The sequence below is a fragment of the Mus caroli genome, chromosome 5 (assembly GCF_900094665.2).
Source record: "Mus caroli chromosome 5, CAROLI_EIJ_v1.1, whole genome shotgun sequence".
Taxonomy (NCBI): domain Eukaryota; kingdom Metazoa; phylum Chordata; class Mammalia; order Rodentia; family Muridae; genus Mus; species Mus caroli.
Window position 1 is genome coordinate 18,556,551 of NC_034574.1, and position 8,122 is coordinate 18,564,672.

General features: G+C 42.1%; 1 protein-coding gene across 14 annotated transcripts in view; it reads right to left on the reverse strand.

Moving 5' to 3' along the window:
- Srpk2 (SRSF protein kinase 2) overlaps positions 1–8,122 on the reverse strand; it is a 176,846-nt gene that overhangs the window by 122,028 nt on the left and 46,696 nt on the right. The window contains exon 2 of one of the 14 annotated variants that reach the window (XM_029477091.1): positions 1,372–1,547. The exons of the other annotated variants lie outside the window; for them this stretch is intronic. The gene's annotated coding sequence lies outside the window, so the exon portion shown is untranslated. The remainder of the gene's footprint in view (positions 1–1,371; positions 1,548–8,122) is intronic. 14 annotated transcript variants of the gene reach the window in all.

Sequence of the window (8,122 nt, forward strand, 5' to 3'; positions counted from 1 at the left end):
AACCTAAATAAATATAAGGATTAGGCTTAAGAACCTCTTGGAAAGAGACAGACATCACACTCTCTCCCAAGTGTGGACTGGGTGCCTCTTCTCAGTCATTCATTCATTCATTTAAAAATGTTAGGTGGCAAACACTTATACTCCCAGCACTTGAAAGGTAGAGAGAATCCCAAGTTCAAGGTCATCTTCAATCAAACAGCGAGTTCCAGGCCAGCCTCAGCCTTGAGAGACCAAGCTACACAGTAGAGGGAAGAATGGGCACCTATATCAACTGATGAAGGGTTGTTATAAATGTAACATATATGTACATGTATGTATAAAATCATATACACAGAGAGAACAGAAAGGGCATTATTACATGCTACCATAACCTTGAAAGCACTGTCCCAAGCACAAACATTTATCTAGACAAAGTGTTAATGTGATCTTTGCATTACAAAGGAGCTTCTGCTAAAATATGAAGGTTTATTTTTGAGGGAGAAAAATATTCTCAAGTTATATAATATAATGGTTGTACAACACTAGAAATAGCTTTTTTAAAAAACTACTAAAGCATAGTTTTAAACGATAACAAGTCATTTTAAAATTGTCTCGATTGAAACAGGAAATTCCAGAGCAAATATGTACAGTTAAGAGAATAAAAATCCATCGATGCAACTCCAGAGACCTAGATGCACAGCTAACAGGGCAAGAATGGCTCTGACTGAGGAGAGGGAGAAGGAAGGTGAGATAGGTTAAGAGATGGCTGGAAGGAAATAACAAAAGAAGGGCCATTCAATCTGTAGGCAATCAAGAGTTAACAAAACAGAGCTAGGGATGTAGCTCAGAAGGGTGCTTGCCCAAAAGAAACTCAGCAAGACAAAAGTAGAGTGGTGGGGCTATGGAGGCAGCCTAGGAATCACAAGTTCAAAACCAGCCTGGGCTAACATGAGACTCTTCAGAGAGAGAGACAGAGACAGAGACAGAGACACAGAGCAGAGAGAGAGAGACAGAGAGAGAGCAGAGAGAGAGACAGACAGAGAGACAGACAGAGAGACAGACAGAGACAGACAGAGATAGACAGAGACAGAGGGAGGGAGGGAGGGAGGTGAAGCCAGTAAGTAGGTCTTTGCTGGAGTCTCACAGGCAGAAACGTAACTAATCACAAATGTAAGAAGCCACACAGTCGTTCCTAAAAGATCCACAAATGAAAAGATCCAATGCAAAGCTTTTACATTGTATGTCATGTTTGAAGACTATTAAATTTTATAGAGCTATTTATAGAGCCTGTCAATTTACCAAGATTCATTTTGAGTCAGCACACTCACACAGAACCCCCTCAGGAATTTCACCAATTACCACCCCTCTCCTTTATAAATCCTGAGCTCTCACCTCACGTGTCAGTGGTCTTCTATGAACTCTTCCTCAGCAGCAACAGTACAAACAACTCCCAGGACTCTGCTGCTTGTACAAGGTATTACTAAGTACCGCATATACCTCAGCAACAGTCTAAGTACCGCATATACCTCAGCCAACAGTCTACTTTGTTTTCTTCTTCTCTGTGGAGTCTGAAACAAATTAATGAGTGGCATGAAACTCAACAATTCTCCTGCCTCAGGCCCCCAAATGCTAGGACTACAGACATATACCACCATATCAGCTAAGTTACTCATTGAATAATCACCAATCAACAAAGCCTTAAAAAGACTCATCGTATGTGTGCATGTGTGCATGCGTGCGCGCGCTCCCCACTGTCATCATCTTCAGCCTTGCATTAAGTTGGGTTCCAGTCACATAAAAACAGCACTTTAGGCATATATGGCTCAGATAGACAGGTCGTTGACAAATTTCTAAATGTCGACAATACACTCCTATTATCCTCCTCTCTCCTCTCCTCTTACTTCCTCTCCCCTCCCCTCCCCTCCCCTTCCCTCTCCTCCCCTCCCCTTTCCTCTCCTCTCACCACTATTTACTCTCCCTCCCATCCATCATGTCCCCCTCCTCCCTACCAGTCCCCTTCCAAGATTCATAACTTTCAGATTCCCTAACTCGTCTATGGTAACCAGGGCTATGTGTATGCCTGACAGATTGGGACTATCTACTGGAGCCTGGTGAGGTCATCAGTGGGTGCACACTGGAGGCAATGGCTCCTCTCTCCCTGAATCATCTGTCAATCTTAATCATGTTCACACTGCTAAGTGCTATGTGGGATCACAAATTCTAATGATTCATGGACCTACTAAATCATCCTCTTGGGAATAGGGATGCCTATAAAGTCATAGAGATAACTTTTAAGCTGTGGAAGACTCTTGTCCTCCCTATTTCCCTAACGAATTATAAATACAAAACGACAACAACAACACTTCACTTTATAAGCACAAATAACTAGCCAATCAAGCCAACCATTACTCATTACTGAATCCAATATGAAGAATGCTAGATATACTAGGCCTACTATATATATTCCTGGAATTTCACTTCTACCAAATTTACCCTAGAAGAACATTCACGTTGCTGGAGTGTAGTTCAGCAGTACAGCACTTTAACAGATACACAGCCCGAGATCTGTTCCCTAGCACCTTGAGGGGGGAAGGGGAAATATTCATAGATCATGTGTCTCTGGAGAATCATACAAAGATGTTCAATCACAGCTAGTGAGAGGCTCAGCAGGTAAAAGCACTGGCCATCCAGCCTGATGACCTGCCCATCTGAGGTCAATCCCCAAGACCCCACCGTGGACAGAACGAGCCAGCACTGTCCACTGCTCGCTGCACTCTCCTCTGCACCCCACAGCATGCACATCCACTTCCACACAATATAAGCTTAGAAATCTTGAGGATCTGGAGTGTATCTAATGAGCAATGGATACCCACTGCTAAGTGGTCTATACTCATATTCAGAATATGAGCATTAAAAAGGAATGAAATAGATATCATAAATATATCTCTAGCATAACTCTTACTAAAGCAAAATGTGGAACTTTCAAAAAGCAAAATGACACTATCTCTAATTAATATGCATTTCACATCACATATATATGTAAAAAAAAAAGGGTAAAGGCTATAGAGGAATATATCCTAAACTATTATAAAAATATTCAACCCTTTGCTTTTTCTTTACAGGTATTACCCATGTAAATTAAAATCAATGTTAAAATATTAAGACCACAGCATGTCCCATTTAAAACATGTCCCTTCTACCGCACAGCTTTCAAATGGACACTAGGCAAAAAGACTTCCATCACACCATTATAAATAGATCTCCAAAAGGCCAATTTTCACTTTCAAATAAAATTCACAGTTTAATCAAGGTCAAGGCAATGTTCTGTTGGAATTCTGAAAGTGTTATGCTGAAGGAAAAGAACAACTACATTTTCCTGACACTAGATGTTCTGCCACCAAAAAAAGGTAGTCATGTGGAGCTTATACATGTGGCATTTTTAGAAAAACAAGCTTTAAAATCTGAATTCAGGCTGTTCCTTCTACTTCTATCCACTCCAGGCTCTTAAACAAATCAGAGTACACCAATGAACTTTTAAAAATGTAAAAATACAGGTATTGATTAAGCAGCCCACAAAGTGTCAGGTTTCTGCTATGCATGTTTATGAAGGACCTAAACTCTCAAGGAGTCCAGGAGCTGAGTTCATGGTATAAAACCTAATCTGTGAACCAGAACACATCTGCTCTTGCTAGGCCAGGAAGAGGAAGAAGACATGTTTAGGATGTTGGAGTTGAGTGCTATACAGGAAGAACACAGACCACAGAGCAACGACCGTAACAAAGAAGCAGGTGGAGATGCCTCACCAAGGGGTTAGGAAGCTCTGTGTGTCTGTAAACACAGCACTTCAGAGACTGATAGCTCAAAGCAAGCCTGAACCACTGAGAACAGATCCTAGGCGCAAGCACTTGACTACAGTGGCACACACATGAATGCCAGCACTAGGGAGGAGGAGGGGGGGGGGAAGATCAGGACCAGGAACCCAAGGCCAGCTTGAGCTATCTATCAAGTTCAGCCATATAGCAAGTCTGAGACAATCCTAGGCTACATGATACCCTGAAAAGAAGAAAGAAAGATCACCTGTGTGATCATGAGTAAGGTAAGTCTTGGATACATACTGACATCCTGACTCCAGGTAACAAATAAAGAGAAATTAGTCTTGTTTGGTAATAACCTTATTCCAGGCATACTATTATTATATTCACTCCAATAATTAAGCTTGCTGATGTATTTACATGGAAAACTTCAAATTTTAAAATATTTTAATGAGAAGAATGGACATATGTGTCTAGGAGAAAGTAATGTATCCTCAAATGCCTATACTATACAGCCACCTCTGACTCCACTGCTGTCATGGTAGGCTATTTCCGTCTCTGAAATGCAGGCAAAACTGCACTACCAAGGCTTAGACAGCTATGTATACATGAGAGTTGAAAGATTACCTATCTTAGCTCTAAGTCATTCTGGACAAAAACACTGACATTGGGGTGCATGCAAAGAGGACATAATAGTGGGGTTTTTTTGGGGGGTTGGGTTTTTTTGGGGGGGCTACCTCAAAGCCCTCCATCCCAGGCACTGTGTGGATGTTCTCAGGACCTCTGAAGTATGCCTGAGGGCCGGCTTCTACACCAGTGGCCCTACACTGGGATGACTTGATTTGTTCCCTGTGACTTTTTTTGCCTCAATTGGTAAAGACCACTGACTTCCTAATAGTCGTGTGCCTATCTGATTGATTTGCTGCAAAAACTACCAACAGGTAATTTCCACTCCCCACACTCCATCCCCGATGTGTTCTCTGAGCCACCTGTGGCCCCAGCAGTCTGAGTCCCTCCCTCATGAGCTCATTCTAAGAGCCCCAGTCCTTTCTCCTTTAAGCCCCTACTGCTCAGTACAGCAGCTCCTCTCCAAAGGCCTGGGTCTTTCCCAGGTGATCAGATCTGCCACTGAAGCTTTTATTATTTCAGATCTGTTTGTGTAAAGTAGTCACCCTTTTCACATTATGGTGATAAACAGTTATCTTTCAATTTGGCAAACATTAGATATCTTCATAACAACACTATTAGAATCCAAGCATCTAGGAGCACCTAGGAGGCTAAAGCAAACAGACCAAGGTCAGCCTAAGAAGACCATCTTAAAACATGAGGCTAGGGTTAAGGGGCAGAATATTTGCCTAACATGCACAAAGCCATGGGTTAGATTCCCACCACCATAAAACAAACAAAAATACCATTCCACCTTTATAGATAGGAGAAGCTAAGAAGGTAAGGTTAACTGTAGGCATCTAGAGTCACCCAGTTAATAAGCTAAGGCTCAGACTTAGCCCCAGCTCTATCTACTCTCAGAGTCAATGCTGCTAATACCACCCACTAAACGGAAATCTATCCATTTCAGAAATCTAAACTCCTCTCAGCAGGGAGTGAATTGTTAGTTCATCTTTCTCATTGGACTACTTTTAGAGGATGCTAGGCTATCTGAAGACCACACAATCCAGCCCCACAGTGCAAGACAGCACTCAAAACTGCCACACCCCAACAAGCTGCCAAGGGATCTACAAACCACACCTCTCTACCACGTACCCTTGTTGCTACAGCCAAGACTTTAGAAGAATGGCATACGACACAGTACAGCTCAGGCACAAAATGGGATGAGGTCTGCCACGTGCTGCAATGTGGATAAACCATGAAAATATTATGAATAAAATAAGCCACAAACAAAAGGACAGATAGTACTGAGTAAGAGACAAGACATAAGACATAGGCTTGAGGGGAAAATAGAGAGCTACTATTTGGTGGTCACAGAATTTCTTTTAGACTGCAAAATTTCTAGAAACCGTATTCATGTCACAAACTTTCTAGTGAACTTAATGTCATCAAAGGATATATTTTAGAATAGTTAGGATGGTAAAGGTTTTGTGTTCTGGTTAGTAACAAAATTTATAATTAACACGTATGGCTTGTAGGCTATTTCTAGTGGATATAGCATTTCAGACATCAAACACAGACTCCACAAGCAAGGAAGCCAAAGAGATGATCAAATCCCAACTTAAATATTCAGAACAGGACATACACACTGCTGGTCAATGAGTTCATAGTTTGCTGGGTGTCTCTAATGAACACTCTGACAGGTTAACCCACGAGAAGAAAGGACTGATAAACAAGTACGCTACCATTCAGCATATACACATTTTCACCTACTGAAGAATGGATCTATAGAGCACCAGGATATTTTGGGCAATTTATCCACACATGCTTTTCAACAAGCACATTCAAAATACCCTTAACAAACATAATCAGCTTTGAGCTGAGAGCACCTCTGACACAAAGTAATATGTCAACAGAAAAGCAAACACAATGTTCTTTATCATTATCTGACTCTAACTTTAGAGTTTCATTCAGAGTGTGTGTGTGTGTGTGTGTGTGTGTGTGTGTGTGTGTGTGTACGCGCACGTGCGTGCGCCCACAGATCACCAATTGCGGCTAGTCTTGCTGTCCACCCTACCCCAGGGCTCCCTGTCTCTGTCTCCTGAGGTCTGTGATTACAGGAGGCTGCAATGCTTGCCCAACTTTTCTGTGTGGTTCTGGGGATCCAAACTCTGGGGATCAGACTTGTACAGAATGGGTCTTCTTCACCAACCCATCTCCCCAGCCTTCACTCTGTAGGAGCCAGACTGCTCTTCTCTAGCAATAACAGTGGTCACATTTCCTAAAGCAACAAAGTATAAAAGCTTTTACTGGTTTATAAGCTTTTGAGGCACCCTTGCCACTTAACATAATGCTCTTTAGATGCTACCTGCCTGTATTGATAGTCCGTCTCTTTTTACTGTTAACATAATACTCTTTAGATGCTACCTGCCTGTATTGATAGTCCGTCTCTTTTTACTGTTAATATTCAGCATCTAGATGTATCAGTATTTAGCCATTCCCTGGTCAAAGAAACTCAAACAGTTTTCACTTCTTTTGTTTTTGTTTTTGTTTTTGTTTTGTTTTTTTTAAGAAAAAGAAAAAGAAATCAACTTTTGGGATTTTTTTGTTTTGTTTTGTTTTTTAAAAGTCTGTATACAAGTTTCTGTATGAACTTGGTTTTATGTACTTATATGAACAGTAGGGGTTACATTGTTAAGAACATATGTGAAGCCGGTCTACATCCTTACATCCCCACCCACTCCGCAATAACAGGCACATCATAAACTGTCTCTACACGCTCCCCTTCCACCAGAGGCTGTTCGCTTCATCTTCCTTTATTAGTTATATTATTCATTTACATTTCAAATGTTGTCCCCCTCCCCAACCCTACCTTCAACAGCCCTCATTCCATCTGTTTGTTTGTTTGTTTGTTTGTTTCGAGACAGGGTTTCTCTGTAGCCCTGGCTGTCCTGGAACTCACTTTGTAGACCAGGCTGGCCTCGAACTCAGAAATCCGCCTGCCTCTGCCTCCCGAGTGCTAGGATTAAAGGCGTGCGCCACCACGCCCAGCATTCATTCCATCTTCTTAATGGCTCCTTTACTATTGTTCTATATGTTTTGTGTGCATGTGTGCCTGTGTGAGGGTTGTGAGTTGCCACGTGTGCTGGGAACTGAAGCCAGGTCCTCTTAGACCAGCGGCCAGTGCTCTATGCCCCGCGCGTCTCTTCAGCTCCTCGAGAAGCTTTTTCTTGCTGCAGAGTTTCAGATATGTTTACGTAATATAAAAAAGTCTTTTCTCTCTTTCTGCCAGGCTGTGACTTCTCTTTTATGTCACAAATATCCCTCAAAAGCAGTTAAGACTTTGGGAGAAGTCCAGTTTATTTTTTTTAAGGTTTCTCAATTTTTTTATTATATACTCAAAGAGCTGGCAAGACTCTCTTTCACTGGCTAGATGGTCTAGGAAGAGTACTTACTGTGACATAACTAAGTCTGTGTCCTTTCTATGCAGATGACAGAAGGCTGCAAGACAGCACATCCTTAGATCAGATGCGATCAGATCAGACTGCAAAGGTCCAACAGACACAGCAGGGACAAGAGCCCTGGCTCTGCTCGCTCTCTCAGCCACGCCAGCAGAGCTGCCAGGACCCACCATGCCTTCAGGAGACTAACTAGCCCATGCCTTCAGGAGACTAACTAGCCCATGCCTTCAGGAGACTAACTAGCCCATGCCTTCAGGAGACTAA